This window comes from Pinus tabuliformis, chromosome 2_1, assembly GCF_031772625.1.
Source record: "Pinus tabuliformis cultivar Carrire ecotype Pingquan chromosome 2_1, CPIR1, whole genome shotgun sequence".
NCBI lineage: Eukaryota > Viridiplantae > Streptophyta > Pinopsida > Pinales > Pinaceae > Pinus > Pinus tabuliformis.
This window is the reverse complement of record NC_142299.1, coordinates 163,214,014-163,230,624: the sequence shown is the minus strand read 5'-3', so window position 1 is coordinate 163,230,624 and position 16,611 is coordinate 163,214,014.

The following is a 16,611-nucleotide window of genomic DNA, read 5'->3' as shown; positions in this document are numbered from 1 at the left end:
ACTTGGTATATATATCCTGCAATTTTTTTCTCAGGATGCTTTTCTAATGCATCTATCTGTGCACCAGGTGGGTCACTTACAAATTAAAATCAGGTTAGTAGGCGGAATATTATCCTCATGTAGGGATGTTTAATGTACATGGTAGTATGACATGAACATAATTGTTTCCACTTTGGATTGCAACATGGTCATCCTAAAAATGCCTCTTTCATAATCCAATTTGTTATTGAGTTGCATGGGAGGGAGTGGCTAGTTATTTGCTATTATGATGTCTCTCTTCCTCTCCTTTGAGGTTTTCTTGGCTAATTCCATGATTTTTTCTACAATTGACATGTGTCAGGCTTGGACACCTCTCCCAATTCTGTTTCCTTTGACCTTGACATGGAAGAGGGCAAGGTGTCCATAGTGAATGCTTATTTTAATGGAGTAGGCAGCTAACTATTATATAATATCTGAGCTTGTGACTCTATCTCCTAATTATATTCATCATCCTTACTCCTTGTGGCTTCACCTGTTTTGGCTTTCTTCAAGCTAGGCTCCTCTCCTTCATCAACCTCCATGGGTTATGAGGTGCCTCGTTTCTTGTGTGAAAGGTTAGAAAAGTCCAACTTGGTTAGATGCAAGATGGTTTTCACTTACTCGTAAGTATATTTTTTTGCATAACCTTGAAATATGGGATTTGGATCATGCATGTGGTTCTGTCAGTCCTTATATTTTCTTAGTTCATAGAAGATATTGTGTGGATCATAATTCCAAGCCCTAGCTTGTGGGGAATCAAAATTTTCTAGTATCAAATTGTGGGGAGCCAAATTGTGGGAATCAAATTTGGTGCGTGCCCTGGTGTTTGGATGACACAAGGATACTAAAAGTTCTAGGATGGTCTTGTAGGTTTTAACCATATACAAAAATTACCTGCATACGAATTCTAAAACACATAAAATAAACAATGCGAGAGCATAACACATAAAACACATATACATAGAGATTTTCCCTTGGATCCCAAAACTGGGACTACCAGCTTGATTTTTCATTATGTTCCTTTCAATGTTACAATACATATTTATACATGCCGAAGCATCCAATACCATGGACCAAAAACCATCGCGTCCAAAACCATGGACCGAAAACCATCGCATCCAAAACCATGTGAAAAAATCATGAACAAAACCATAGGTAGGTTTTCCCGGACCCCATAGAGTGGCTTTATCTACACCCCTCAAACCCCCTGTGACTCCCCCCTCTATGCAATTGGCGCAACAAAGGTGCGGCTCCGCCCCCCTTCTAACCCCCTAGTTAACTACATGGGCTAGTTGTGGAAAGAATATAACACAACCCAACATTCTCCCACTTGTTGTTTTCTTTCCACAGGGTCCACAAGAGAGATAGTCATTTATCCATCCCTACAATGCCCATTGTTTCTCTACACCAAGAGAACTTCTCAGAGCTCACAGATTTTGTCAATGCATCTGCAATATTCTTCAAAGTGTCCACCTTTACCAGCAACACCTTTTTGTCTTCTATCATATCCGTCGCAAAGTGATACTGAACATCAATGTCCTTTGTCTTTGAATGATATGCAGGTTTCTTTGCCAAGAAAATTTCACTTTGGCTATCACAACCTATCCTTATAGCTCCATGTACTAAGCCCATACTTGAACACAATCTCTGCAACCAAACTACTTCCTTGCTTGCATGAGTGGCTTCCATGTAGTCTACCTCTGTAGTTGATAGTGCCACTACAGATTGTTCCTTACTCATCCAACTGACTGCACCTCCAAATAGGTTAAACATATACCCACTTGTAGATATTCTCTAATCTAGATCTCCAACCCAATCTGCATCAACAAAGCCACGAATATCCAACACTCTTTCCAATCCCGGTCTTCCTTGGTAGCACAAACCATAATATGTTTTTTGTTGACAAGGTAATCGACAACTGGGACAGCCTCACAACTCGTGTAACACGAGGTCGATTCTGGCTACCACCACTATAACCCCTGGGAGACTACATCCACCCCTCTCCACAGCGCCAGGTTAGTCCGAGGGATTTGAACACATGACCTTCAGTATGGAGCCTACCGTGCAAAACGAACTTCACCGCAATTTGAATACCAACTTGCCTACCCCCGTGGGGCTGGTAGCACAAACCATAATCATTAGTGCCACGCAAATACCTAAAAACTCGCTTCACTACTTTCTAGTGCTCCTTCCCTAGTTTTGACATAATCTGCTCAATACTCCCACTGCATGTGCAATGTCTGGTCTAGTACAGACCATCACATACACTAGGCTACTGACTACACTTGCATATGGAACACGGGACATGTCCTCTTCCTCTTCTTATGTCTTGGGACATTGTTCAGCATATAAGTTTACACCTATAGGAATAGGAACCTTCATTGGTTTACTATCCTGCATATTAAAACTCTGCAATATTGTCTCGACATACTTCCTATGGTTTAACCAGAGCTTCCTCTTTGTCTGATCTCTTTTAATTTCTATTCCCCAAATATAGTTTGCAGCACCAAGATCTTTCATGTCAGATTTGGAGGACAATTGGGTCTTCAAATCCTGGATAACTTCTTTGTCATTTCCAATGAGAAACATATCATCCAAATTCAATACCAAATAAATAACACGGTCACCAATTAATTTAAAATACACACAGTGATCTGCTTTGCTTCTGGTGAAGCCAATTCCCCATATAAATGTATCAAATTTCTGATATCACACCCTTGGTTACTATTTTAACCCATAAAGAGACTTATTTAACTTGCATACCAATTCTTTCTTACCCTTCACCCCAAAGCCTTCAGGTTTCTTCATGTATATTTCCTCTTCCAGATCCCCATGAGGAAATTTTGTCTTCACATCCATCTGTTCTACCTCAAAATCAAAGCAGCAACAACAGATAAAAGTAATCTAATAGAAGTTACCTTGGAAACAAGAGTAAAAATATCACCAAAGTCAATTCCCGACACCTGGGAATAACCTTTTGCTACCAACCAAGCTTTGTATTTCTCCACCTTTCCTTCTGCATTTGTCTTCTTCTTGAACACCCATTTTCTACCAATGGGTTTCCTTCCAGCCGAAAACTCCACCAAATCCCAAGCCTCATTTTTGTGCAAAGATGTCATTTCATCAACCATGGCCTCTTTCTAGATTTTTCCGTCCTCTGAATCTACTGCTTCCTTCATAGTTCTGGTATCATCATCAGTAATAGATAAAGAAAAAATTGAACAAAAATTAGATGGACTATACCTTTTTGCCTGCCTTCTTTCTCAAACTGATCTTCTCAAACCCAGCATTTGTGGCTCTTCATCTTCTGATTCCTCCTCTACTGTAGAGTCTGATTCCTCATCCTTTAGCTCAAACTCTATCTTCTCAGGTTCCTTTGGTTGGACTTCATGTTTAATAACATATTTCACCTCTCTGAACACCACATCTTGGATGTACACAACCTTCCTTGTTACTAGGTTCCAAAGCTTATAACCCTTTAAACCATCCATATACCCAATAAATATGCACTTTTCAGATTTACTATCCAACTTGGTTCGTTTCTCGTTTGGAACATGTACATATTCATCACATCCAAATACCCTCAAATGCGAAAGAGAGGGTTTCTTACCAGTCCATACCTCTTGTGGAGTCTTAATCTCCAACTCTGATGAAGGTGATCTATTGACGAGGTAACATGATATCTCCACTTCCTCTACCCAGAACTCTTGTCCTAACCTAGCACAACCGAGCATGCTTCTTTCCCTTTCCATCAATGTCGTGTTCATTCTTTCTGCAACTCCATTTTGTTAAGGTGTATATGGAGTAGTCTTCTACCATTCTATACTACACTTATTACAAAATTCTTCAAACTCCTTACTACAAAACTCTCCACCGTTATCTGTCCTCAGCACCTTTATCTTCTTCTTTGTCTGATTTTCCACTAGAGCCTTAAATTCCTTAAAACTGTCAAAGACTTCAGATTTCTTCTTAAGGAAATATATCCATGTATTCCTTGAGAATTCATCTATAAATGTTACATAGTACACAGAATTACCCAGTGATGGTACCTTCATAGGTCCAAACACATCACTATGCATAAGCTCTAGTATTTATTTCACCCTCTTACCACCAGAGGGGAAACTCACCCAATTCTACTTCCCATATACAAAATTTTCAAAGAAATAAAAATCCAGAGAGCTATTACTCATACCTTCTACCATACATTTACCATGAAGTATTCAAAGGACTTTCTCTCCAATATGTCCAAGCCTTTGATGCCATAGCATGTTCTTCTCTCCAATGACCACTAGATTTTTTGTTCCACTTTCAGGAACCACAGAACTATTACACCCATCAACAACAGTGCTACCTTGCAACTTGTACAGAGTTCTAATTCAAAATCCTTGCATCAATACTAGTTCCCCCCGAACCATCTTACAGGTATCCTTCTCGAACATTGCTTTTACACCTGCACCATCCAACTTGCTTACAGAAATCAGATTTCTAGCTAATGCAGGAATATGCAGAACACCCAAAAGTGTTCTAACCCTTCCATCTTGCAACCTCAACTTTACTTTTCCATGACCAATGATTCTAACCTTCCTTTCATCCCCCAAGAAGACATCACCACCATCATATTTCTCATACTCGTAGAACCATTCTTTATGGGGAGTGAAGTGAAAGGATGCACCTAAGTCAATCAACCATGCCTCATGATCTACATGTGTACTTGAAGAAGCCAAGTACACATCCCCACCTTCATCTCAGGTGGTTTTTGCCTATGCAGAAGGAGCATCATTAGATCCCTTTCCTTTATCATGAGCTTTAGATTTACAGTCCCTTTTGTAGTGCCCTTCCTTTCCACATTTCCAGCACACCACCTTTACAGGTTTTCCTGGAGATTTAGATCTCCCTCTAGATTTAGATCTCCCACTCGATGACTTATTTTTGTTTCTTTTATGGGACTGTCCTCATACAGACAAGGTATCAACACTTTGGCTCTCCATATTTTTCCATCTCATTTCCTTTGTCAGCAAGGATGAGACTATTTCATCAAACTACAAGGTAGTTACATTGCTACCTATTGCAATAACCAAACTATCCCATGAATCTAGTAGAGAACACAACAAACTAATACACTTATCTTCATCTGAAATTTTGATATCAATAGACGATAACTGACTTACCATAGTATTAAATGCATTCAGATGCTCCGTCACCGAGTCTCCATATTTCATCCTCAGGTTATACAGCTTTTTCCATAGGAATAGTTTATTCACCAGAGACTTAGATTGGTACAAAGTCCCTAACTTGTCCCACAAAGCCTTCATCGTAGCTTCCCCTAATACATTCAACAATACTAAATCTAAGACACACAATCGTATTGTGCTCTTTGCCTTCTGATCTAACTTCTTCCATCCTTCATCGGACACTCCCGTTGGTTTAGTACCTGGATCTACCGCAATCCATGGATCTTTATCCACCAACAGATCCTCCATCTTGACTTTCCACAACTCAAAACTTTTACCACTAAATTTCTCGATCTCTATCTTTCCACTGCTCTCCATTTTCTTTCACCACCAGAATCGATCTCACAGATCTCCCACTGAACAAGGTCTACCATAGGCTCGAGCGAAACCAATCAGCAACAAAAGCGTCCCCTTGAAACCAAAATAGCTCTGATACCAAATGTAGGTTTTAACCCTGTACAAAAATTATCTGCATACAAATTCTAAAAAACAAAAAATAAACAATGCAAGAGCATAACACATAAAAAACATATACAGAGAGATTTCCCCTGGATCCCAAAACCAGGACTACCAGCTTGATTTTTCATTATGTTCCTTTCAATGTTACAATACATATTTATACATGCCGAAGCATCCAATACCATGGACCGAAAACCAACGAGTCAAAAACCATGGACCGAAAACCATCGCATCCAAAACCATGTGCGAAAATCATGCACAAAACCATAGTTAAGTTCACCCAACCTAGCTCGGACCCCATAGAGTGGGATTATCTACACCCCTCAAACCCCCTGTGACTCCCCCCTCTACGCAATTGGTGCAACGAAGGTGGGGCTCTACCCCCCTTCTAACCCCCCAATTAACTACGTTGGCTAGTCATGGACAAAATATAACACAACCCAGCAGGTCTCATTTATATAGATATGTGTATCAAGATCTAGGACTTGATGAATCATGGAGAAAGAAAACTTTGACATGGATTCAAAAGTCTTGATATGGTAAGGGTGGTGACAAATGGAGGGCGTCCTCCTCTCTAGATAAAATTATTAATCATCTGTTGCTGGACATCAAGTACGAGACTTATACACATTTCTTTGATCTCTTCTTTATATATCTTTTGTAGCTATGTCCTATTAGGAAATGAAAACTTGTTCACAATGGTTTCTGAGGTTATTCTACTTGCTTCATTTCCATATTGGGATGAGGAAATCACTCTTATGTCTGGAAAATATCTCTTTATTCCCCCTTGTTATTTTTATGGAAAGCATCCCATCACACCTTTGTCATTTTCTTTTTTGTTATGTCTTTTATACAAATTAGACATTTCCTTATTTCATATTTTATCTATAAAAATCATTGTAGATTCAAACTGCTAAGTGTAATATGCTAAAACAATAGACTTGAATCTACTTTACTCATCAACGAAAACAATTTAAACAATCATGAAATCCTGAATCGTACAAGAGAAAGAATTCAATCAACACATTACACAATGATTTCTTGGGGAAATCCATAGCTAAAAACCCCTGCTATCTATATATTGCATTAGTCATAAAACATGAGAAGATTGCAATGATTTTAGCTCGAGAAACCTTTTATCTCTATCTGTCTCACAACTTCCTAGACAAGCCTAGGCTAATACTTAACCAATTTTCTTATTTTCCAAGTCCCTATTTCCTTGCGTTGTTTCCTTTAGAATTATCCCACTATTAATTAGAGAAATTATTCAATATGAATTGCACGATCCTCATAGGCCTTCCTATGTCTGCATGCACCACCTGTATAATTCATATGATCATACAACTAATAGTACATTGTCCCTGAATACCAATCCCAACCAAGTCTTTATCATATATTGCATGCATGAGTTATTTATGAGTGAAAGATTAGTTTACTGGTTAGTCACTGCAAGCAGCACCACACTACACTATAGGCAACACCACAATAGTAGACCTCCCACTAGTTCTTCCAAGAGTTGGAACTAGTTTAACTGACTTTAACTCAGTTAAACTGAATTAATTAATTACAACTCAAAATAAACTCAATCAGGGCTGTTATAAAGTAGGATACACTCTACATGACTCAAGTTAAACCCTCAACTCGAATTAACTAAGCAAACTAGGTCAAGTTAACTTAGTTAGCTAATACAATTTTTCATGAGTTCTGGAATTACAATTTTATTCCCAATATAATTCAAGGACAAAATTAAATTAGGATTTTCTTGTTGGATTTTCATCAATCCCTCTTGTTGTGGCCACCAACAACCCCCCTCCTTCTTTAGTATTATCAATAACACTAAAGAAGTGGGGACCCTTAGTAAAAAATTCAAAAAACTTTATAATTTTTTTTTTGTATTATACTCCTTAAAAATACATCGCACGGAGAAGAGTAAAACATTTCTTTATGAGCACAATGAAAAAATGCGAAGAAGCGACGCGAAATTCATCGCATCGCATACATTAAGAAGTGCCCATAAAGGAAAGAAATCTCCTATGGTCGATATGAGACATCGCATATCGCAACATCACATAAACAGCACACAATAACTTAACAAATTTCAACGATCTGCGATCTGCAATCTTGCGATAAGCGCGATGTTGTGATCTTGCGATAAGCGTGATGTTGCGATCTTGCGACAACGCGATAACACGATTCTGTGATAAACTGATCAGGAAACTCTGCGATGACACATCTTGATAATGCGATCTGCGATGCTGCGATGCGAGTCACAGAAGTCACCCATCGCAAATTTTCCTCAGCTCAGCATTCAAGAAAAGTTGTCCCTAAACCAAAAATTGGGCGTGCACCTTAAAGGAAATTAATGAATGTATGCCAAAGTATTTATGAAGGATAGTTTTGTGTTTTTCGAAGAGTCAGTTCACTATGGGTGTCATGATTTTATACATTCGTAGACCTTAGAGCTTTCGTGTCAAAATTTATGATCATTACTCTTTTCCTTTGCGTGAACTACATGAATGAAAAACAGGAAACAACATGAAGCAATGTGCAGGAAACATCTAAGGAAAAAGGCAAAGCGTCAATGCTCAGAGAACAGAGAAGAGATGTCCTCATAAACGGATACCGCATGCAAGAGAAACGCAGATTTTAGAGTATTACTGGATAGATGTTGATATCAATAGGCGATTTGATGCTCAAGGTCAAAAGCTCACAAAAGCAACATGTTTACAAAATTCTGAAGCTTATGCCCGGTAAAGGAAAAAGCGCTAAAGACAGAAAACGCACCAGAAAGGCCCGGATCAAAGAACGAAGGCAATTTTCGATGCGCGATTAGCGCCTAGTGCTAACATCGCTAAGAAAATTTTTCAGAAAACAAAGTCCCTAATTTGCTTAGTCATCCACGACTCCGGAAATCGAGATAGCAAAAGCAGAAGCAATTTGAGAGAAATTCGGGTTGTTACCAAGTATATACGCAGTAAATTGGCCCAGCCAGAGGATGATTCCCAAAAATATCTTCTAGTTTACTAAAAACTGGTGGCAGCGCTTGCCATTTCTATTTTCGTAGCCCAAGAAAAAGCAGAAAACAACCAGCCGACTCTTCCCAGGAAAATGTTGCATGCTCGCAACATTAAGGAGCAAATGCAGAAATAGTTAGGAATTAGATTCAATTTTTAGAAATAAGTTTGCTTAGATAAAGGGCGGTCATTTAAACCGTATCCTAAATTTATGTAATTAAGTTATTTAGTTAGCAGTATTTGAACCCTTCTCATGCATTTAGAGAAGGGTCCAGAAATTTGCAAAAACTTGTCCTCAGAACATGCACTTTTGCACCCTCAGAGGAGGTTTTGATGAATGAATGGATCAAGGTTTATTAATGTTTGCATTTGATATATGCTACTGATGTTGCACTTGTATACTCTTGGTAGATATTAGAACAAGGAGAGATAAATCATTGTTGCTTGAAGCTTATGAGTAGGACCAGTCATAAATGGTACTTTTATCTCTTGGCTATTTCTTCTTATATTCTTAAAGTGATATACAGTTTTTAGTTGTTTATATGTTATTGCATGAATGTTTGAGTTACCATTTGGCACTTTTTTACGGTGGAGCCATTTATTTATGTTTGATATATCAATAACTTATTATGTGATATGCTGTTCACAACTGTTTTTCCTAACTTTTTATGCAAAGTGGTTCATCTTAATTGATTTCCATTCTTATGATAGCTGAATGATCTTTCTTACCAGTTATTATTTGAAATGTCTTTAGATCACATAATAGAAGAAATACATCCTGGGTTAGCATAGATTAGATGTGTTGTTTTAATTAGATTACAATAGCATATAATTAGATTAAAGTAGCTTAGGTTAGAACTCTTAGATCAACATCATCCAACTCTGCACACACACACACCCTTAGATTGGGAAATTGGTCCCATTATCCCCAGTCGGACCCGCTATACCAAACGGATAAGGAGCTGCCAACCAAGGTCCGGACCAGGCGGGTATCCCCCTTGTTGTCGAACCGATTTGTGGGGCTTCAACATATTTGGCGATAGAAGGAGGGCCTGAACTGTTAATGCCACCTAAATCAAAATCTAAATACCATTCTGAGAGTAAAATGCCCTCATCATCTCCCCCGACTTCTCCAGTATATTTAAATCCAGAGTCAGAAGTCGCTCGAGTATCAATCGCTGCTACACACCCTGATATTTCAGACCAATCTACCATTAAACCTCCTGGAGTTAAATCTCTGATTCACAAACTTCAGGGATTTTCCATTTCTCCTCAGAGGTCTAATAAATCTAAAAGTAGTGTGACTTTGCAATACAATCCTCCTCATCCCCTAACCAGGTTAAAGAGTGAAAAATTTGGCATCCAGCCAACTGAGTTGCCTCTTCCCACCAGGAAAAGAGTGAGGAAATCACCACAAGATTCTGACAGTGAGACTCTTTCGTCTACATCGCCCATTTCAACTACCTCACCACGAAGTCAACCACCCACACCTCCATTCCAAACCATCATCCATCCGTCTACCGGAACTCCCACAACCCCTCTTCAATCCTCTACGATCATAGTATCCTCATCTTCCCAGCCACAGAGATCATCTTCTGCACTTTTCTCTACTAGCAGCTCAACGATGGCCCAGTCTCCATGGAACAACCCTGGGGCAGTTTTAATGCCCGCGCCCTTGAGTCAAATACTGGCCCATCCTGAGAAATGGCTGCCCAAATTCAATCCAGAAGCAGGCATGCTAGCAGAAGAACACATAAACAATTTCATGCTTTCTATCAATCTCAACGGAGTTACTAATGAAGATGTTTTTGTTCGTCTTTTTCCCTATACACTGCAAGGGATAGCCGGGTCATGGTATTTTTCATTACCCTCTGGGTCTATCACAAGTTGGGATATCTTCTAGAATCAATTCCTTATCAAGTTTGGTGCTGACAGATCAATGGCAACATTAATCAATGACCTATCCAATCTTAAGGCCCAAGCTAAAGACCCTATCAAAGATTTCGATTTACGATTCAATAAAATTCTCAACAAAATTCCCACTGCTTCCCAACCCAGCGAAGAAGTACGATGTGAATGGTATATTACTGCTTTACCATCAAACATAGAAATCTTCGTGGATAGAGCAAATAAAACAACCTTAGTTGAAAACATGACAAAGGCGATAGCAGTAGAGAAACGCATAATAGCCCTGGAAAAGAGATCCGCGATAGAAGAACGAAAGTCTAAAAAAGCCACCTTCAAGGAAGACTCCAAGAAGAAACAAAAAAAGACCCTTTCGATTTGGAAGGATTGCAGAAAGTATTAAAGACCATGTCTAATGAGATGGTTGACATAAAAAAATAAGTAGCAGAAACTTCTTTAAAAAAGCCCTACATAGCTTTTAAAAGAGGTCCTTCAACGGATGTGAAACCACCCAATGCCATCTCCAATGCTGAAACTGTGGAAGAGGAAGAAGAAGAAAGTGCCACTGAAGGGCAGACCGATGACGAAGAAGTTGTGGAATTACAAGGAATGTGGGATTTCATCCTCCCATAAGAAGAAGATCAAGAAGTATTTCCGGTTAGCACACGAAGCAGAAATCAGCTTGATCCTCCCCAAACTACCCCTAAGCAGAAGAGCGCAAGCCCTACAATAAAAGATAAAGTCGCAACAAATAAAACAACCACTAAAGCGACTCAATCTAGCCCAGTCCAAGCAGATCAAACAACTCCATCAAAAACACTGATAGTGTCGGATGAAATGGAGTACAATATTATTGATGACATGAAAAAGACTAGGGCTAATATTACCCTTTATGAATTGAGCAAATTGAAGCATCAACAGAAGATAATGATGAAAGAATTACATGCCGTGCCTATTGTACCTTTGCCTACCGCCGTACTCTCTCAAGCTTCCCACAACACGGGAAGACCTCCAACTAATGCGATCAATAAGATTGATCCAATTGATATCGCCTTGATTGGAGGAACATCAAGATCTCACACTCCCCCGTTTCTTCTCACTTATGAAATTTTCAATAAAAATGTGCACAATTGTTTGGTAGATTCTGGTGCTTCATCAAATATTTTACCCAGATCAATATGTGCTAAGTTAAATGTTCAACCACAAAAATTCGTAGTGCGCATAGTTCAGCTTGATCGATATCAAGTCGAAGTGATTGGTGAAATTAATCAAGTAACCATAAGATTGTCATCTAACCCGAAGGTATGTCAGGTTATTGACATTCTAGTGGCTGATATCCCAGAATTTTATGGCTTAATTCTTAGCAGGGATTGGTCCAAGAAACTCCATGGATACTTTGCAACCGACTGGTCGCACATGTGGTTACCCTACAACGGTAAACCGAATCAAATAAAGGTTGAAGGAGAGTTACACCAGAAGTACATAGTAACAGAATTAGAGGGAGAAAATGAAGCAGTATCGTATAACAACAGTATCATAGGCAATTACTTGGTAGATTCTTTTCTCGGTAATTTAAATGCTCACACATCACCTTACTTAGAAAATTCAGTTTTGTCCCAAGTCGAAATTTCTTCCTAAACTGATAGTTCAAAGTGTGTTAATTTTGTAGATGAACCTGTAAATACATCTTTGTTTTGGAAATTATATTTTGATGGCTCTAAATCTAACGAAGGAGCAGGAGCAGGATGCATTCTAATTAGTCCAGAAGGAAACAAGACCATGCTTACGTGCAGACATGAATTCAATTGCACAAACAATACAGCAGAATATGAGGCCTTGGTGCAAGGCCTATACAAAGCAATCGGGTTAAACGTCAAGTATCTTCAAGTCTTCGGAGACTCTGAGATTATCTTCAAACAGGTACGTAACACTATACATTGCCTATCAGGCCATTTAAAACACTATCAATCTTTAGTACAAGATCGGACTGAGCATTTCATAGCATTTAATATTTCTTCAATCCCGAGACTCCAAAACGCAAGCGCAGACCTTTTAGCTAATGTAGCCTCTAGGCTTATTCCCTCCAAAGATTTTAGTCCAGATAGATTCTCAATAGAATTAATCTTTAGACCGTCCATCCCTGACAACATTACAAATTTGAGAGTATTCAACGACGATCCTGATATTGTAAATTTCCTCACTTCTGAAGGATCCTACTCCAATCAGATAACTGACGAAGACCATCATGATCGACAAATACAACAAAATAGCACTGATAATGCTATACCTAAATCGGTGGTTAAGTTAGAAGACTTATACGATTTGAAAAATCCGTTTAAAAGGTCTACCAATTCAAAGCTCTACAGTCCAACTATGAATTACGAATTAGTAAACCTAGGAACTGAGGATAAACCACAAAACATTAATCTAGGCATAGGCCTAGTCCCTGAAGAAAAACTAGCATATATTCGTCATTTAAGACAATATAAAAATTTTTTTGCCTGGAATTACGATGAGCTGAAGACGTACGAGACTCCTATCATTCAGCATACTATTCCTATGATTGACAACGAAAAACCTGTCCAACAGGTACTGAGAAAGATCCACCCCAATTTAGAAAATCAGATAAAAACTGAGCTAAATAAGATATTAAAAGCCATAATAATTTTCCCCGTCAGACATTCCAAATGGGTCTCCAATATGGTACCCGTTAGAAAGAAAAACGGAGATATTAGAATCTGTATCGATTTTCGAAATCTTAACAAAGCCTGTCAAAAAGACAATTTTCCTCTTCCACCTATGGAACAGATATTACAGGCAGTAGCAGGCTCAGAACTGATGTCTTTCTTGGACGGATTTTCAGGATATAATAAAGTGTTGGTGCATCCCGATGATCAGTTGAAAACCACATTCAGAACTAAATGGGGCACATATGCATATCGGAAGATGCCATTTGGTTTGATTAATGTCGGCGCTACATTTCAAAGAGCCATGGACATCGCATTTAAGGGTTTAGTCAATAAATCTGTAGTAATTTATTTGGATGATATAACAGTGTACTCCAAGAAGCGAAGCGGCCATCTCAAATATTTAAAACAAATTTTTCAACGATGTTTAAGGTATGGGATTTCACTTAACACAAAGAAATCTTTTTTCGCATTAAGTGAAGGAAAACTTCTAGGATTCATAGTGTCAAAATCCGGTATTCACATTGATCCTGACAGAATCAAAGAAATCTCTGAAATATCTCTACCTCATAATAAAAAAGCCATGCAATCTTTCCTTGGTCAAATCAATTTTGTAAAGAGATTTGTCCCAGATTTTTCACGAATTGTGTCTCCTTTGCAAACTATGATTAAAAAGAATTCAAATTTCAAATGGGGTCAAGATGAACATGAAGCATTCAACCTGATCAAACAAGCTATTATTAATGCTCCATCTTTAGCAACCCCGAATTTTTCAGAATCTTTTGTTTTATACACATTTGCCTCAGATAAATCATGTGCTGCGATTCTAACTCAAGCAAATCAAGAAAAAGCGGAAGCTCCAATTGCGTTTTTTAGCTCAAATTTACAAGGTGCTGTACGCAATTATTCAGACGTGGAAAAACAGGCCTATGCTGTTTTCAAAGCAGTCAAATATTTCAGACCTTTCTTACTTAAAACCCATACTAAGATCATAGTACCGTTTCCAGCGGTAAGAAATCTTCTATTACAGAAGGATATGGGCGAGAAAAGAGCAAATTGGATCACTGCTTTACAGGAATACGACCTTGAGATCAAACCAGCAAACATTGTAAGAGGTCAAGGCTTCTGCAAAATGTTGGCTTGAGCATCGCAAATCTCTGAAATTTCATCCGAAGAGATACAAATGTATGAGGTAAGCCTAAACGATGCAGAACCATTGTATGCTGATATCATTTATTATCTTAAGAATGGGTATGCTCCATCACACCTGAATCACACTAAGAAAAAAGCTCTGAGATTGAAAGCTAAACAATATCAGCTCATAAATGATATTCTTTTTAGAAAGAATTATGATTCTGTTTTTCTTAGATGTCTTGAAAAAACTGAAGCTGAAATTTTTTTGCAGGAACTCCACGATGGACCAGCAGGTGGACATTATGTTGGAGATGCTACTACACATAAAATTTTACGTGCAGGATATTACTGGCCTACGCTGTTCAAAGATTCACACAGTTACGTGAGGAAATGTCAAGTCTGCCAAACTACTGCTGGAAGACAAAAGAAGCCGTCCCTGCCACTACAACTGGTAAACATCGAGCAACCATTAAGTCAGTGGGGCTTGGACATAATAGGTGAGATCGTTCCTCACTCTTCTAAGCAGCATAGATACATCCTCACGGCAACAGATTATTTTACTAAATGGGTAGAAGCAGTTCCTCTCAAGACGGCTAATTCTGAAAATATTATCGAATTCATAGATCAATTTATAATCACTAGGTTTAGATTGCCAAAGGCTTTACTGTTTGATAATGCATCACACTTTTCTGGAAATGCAATGACTAAGTTTGCACTTAAAAGAGGGTTCAAACTAAAATATTCTGCCAATTACTATCCGCAAGGTAATGGGTTAGCTGAGTCAACAAATAAAAATCTAATCAGGATTATTAAAAGAACTGTTAGGATATTCCGACACATAGGAAATAGTTAAGTACAACTTGGTCTAGTATAGAGTTAGGTATAGAGTTAGGTAAAGTGTGTTTCTTTACTGTTGTACATTTTGTAACTTACAATCCGACGGTCACGATATGTAGTGATCTGACAGTTCATTCTCTCCTCGGTATTACCGACACTTGATCCATGGCTTGACACCCGATTGGTCCATGAATTCTATTTAAAGTGCATGAAGGGTCATTTGTAGGGTAATCTGTGCATGAGAGAAACATATGTAAATTTTCATTCTTTTATTAATAAATTGCCTGAAGTGGCCGCGTTGGCTCAGGCCGTGGACTGTTTCCGTCTTTGAGGGTTTTAACCACGTCAAAATACTGGTGTATTGATCTGCGATCTGGTTGTGAGCGGTGTCCTTTTGGTGTTCTGTCTGAGGAACTTACCCTGTAAATTCCTACATGGTATCAGATCTATTTGAGGGCCGCGTCCATTGGTGATCCAAATCTGAAGCCGGTAGAACTGCATCCGACTGCCGTTTCCTAGATCTGTTGTTTCTGACTGCTTTCAGGCCGAGAGGACTACTCTGTTGTGTTGGGAGCATCTGTTCCAGTGAGGAACCCCTTTCGTTTCACGCGAAAAGGTTTCCGGTAGCCCTAGCTGCGTCATTTTTAAGATCTGGAGGTATACAGTGTTTATTTACAGCTTACTGTTATTTTCTCTATGTTTATTTTGGTTTCGGTTTATTTAGCCTTTTTTATTACCGGATGTATACCTTTCATTTCTGTGTATGCTCTTTGCCCTGCGACTCTGTGCGATCTGGGCAAATCAGAAACAGAAAGGAAGGATTTTTCTCATGCGTATGCTCTTTTCCCTGCGCCTTAGGGTGATCTCGGAAAATCAGAAACATTGAGGAAAATATTTAGTTTCCGGCCAAAGCTAACTTTGAGCCGCAAGGTTCATTTTTGAAAATATTTAGTTTTTCGGCTAAAGCTAACTTCGAGCCATAAGGTTCATTTTCTTTGCATGTCCGTGTTGGGTTTTGTGTTTTTTGTTTTGTAGGGAAAAAGAGCTTTCTCAAAGAAAGCACGCAACCCAAAGCACCCCCCTCGCTCTCTCTCTCTCTCTCTCTCACAAATTTTTTGTATAGATCAATTGGTTCAAAGCTATTTTAAGAGAGTAGAGGTCTTTGGTTCAAGTCTCCATTTTTTGGGGGCGGACTTTTTCATTTCCGCACACTTTTTTTCAAAAAGCCATAACTTCTTCATCCGGAAGCCGTTTTTAGAGCCGTTTTTTTTAAACCAGCCTAATTTTTCGAGATCTATCCATTGGAACACTTATTTTCAGCATATT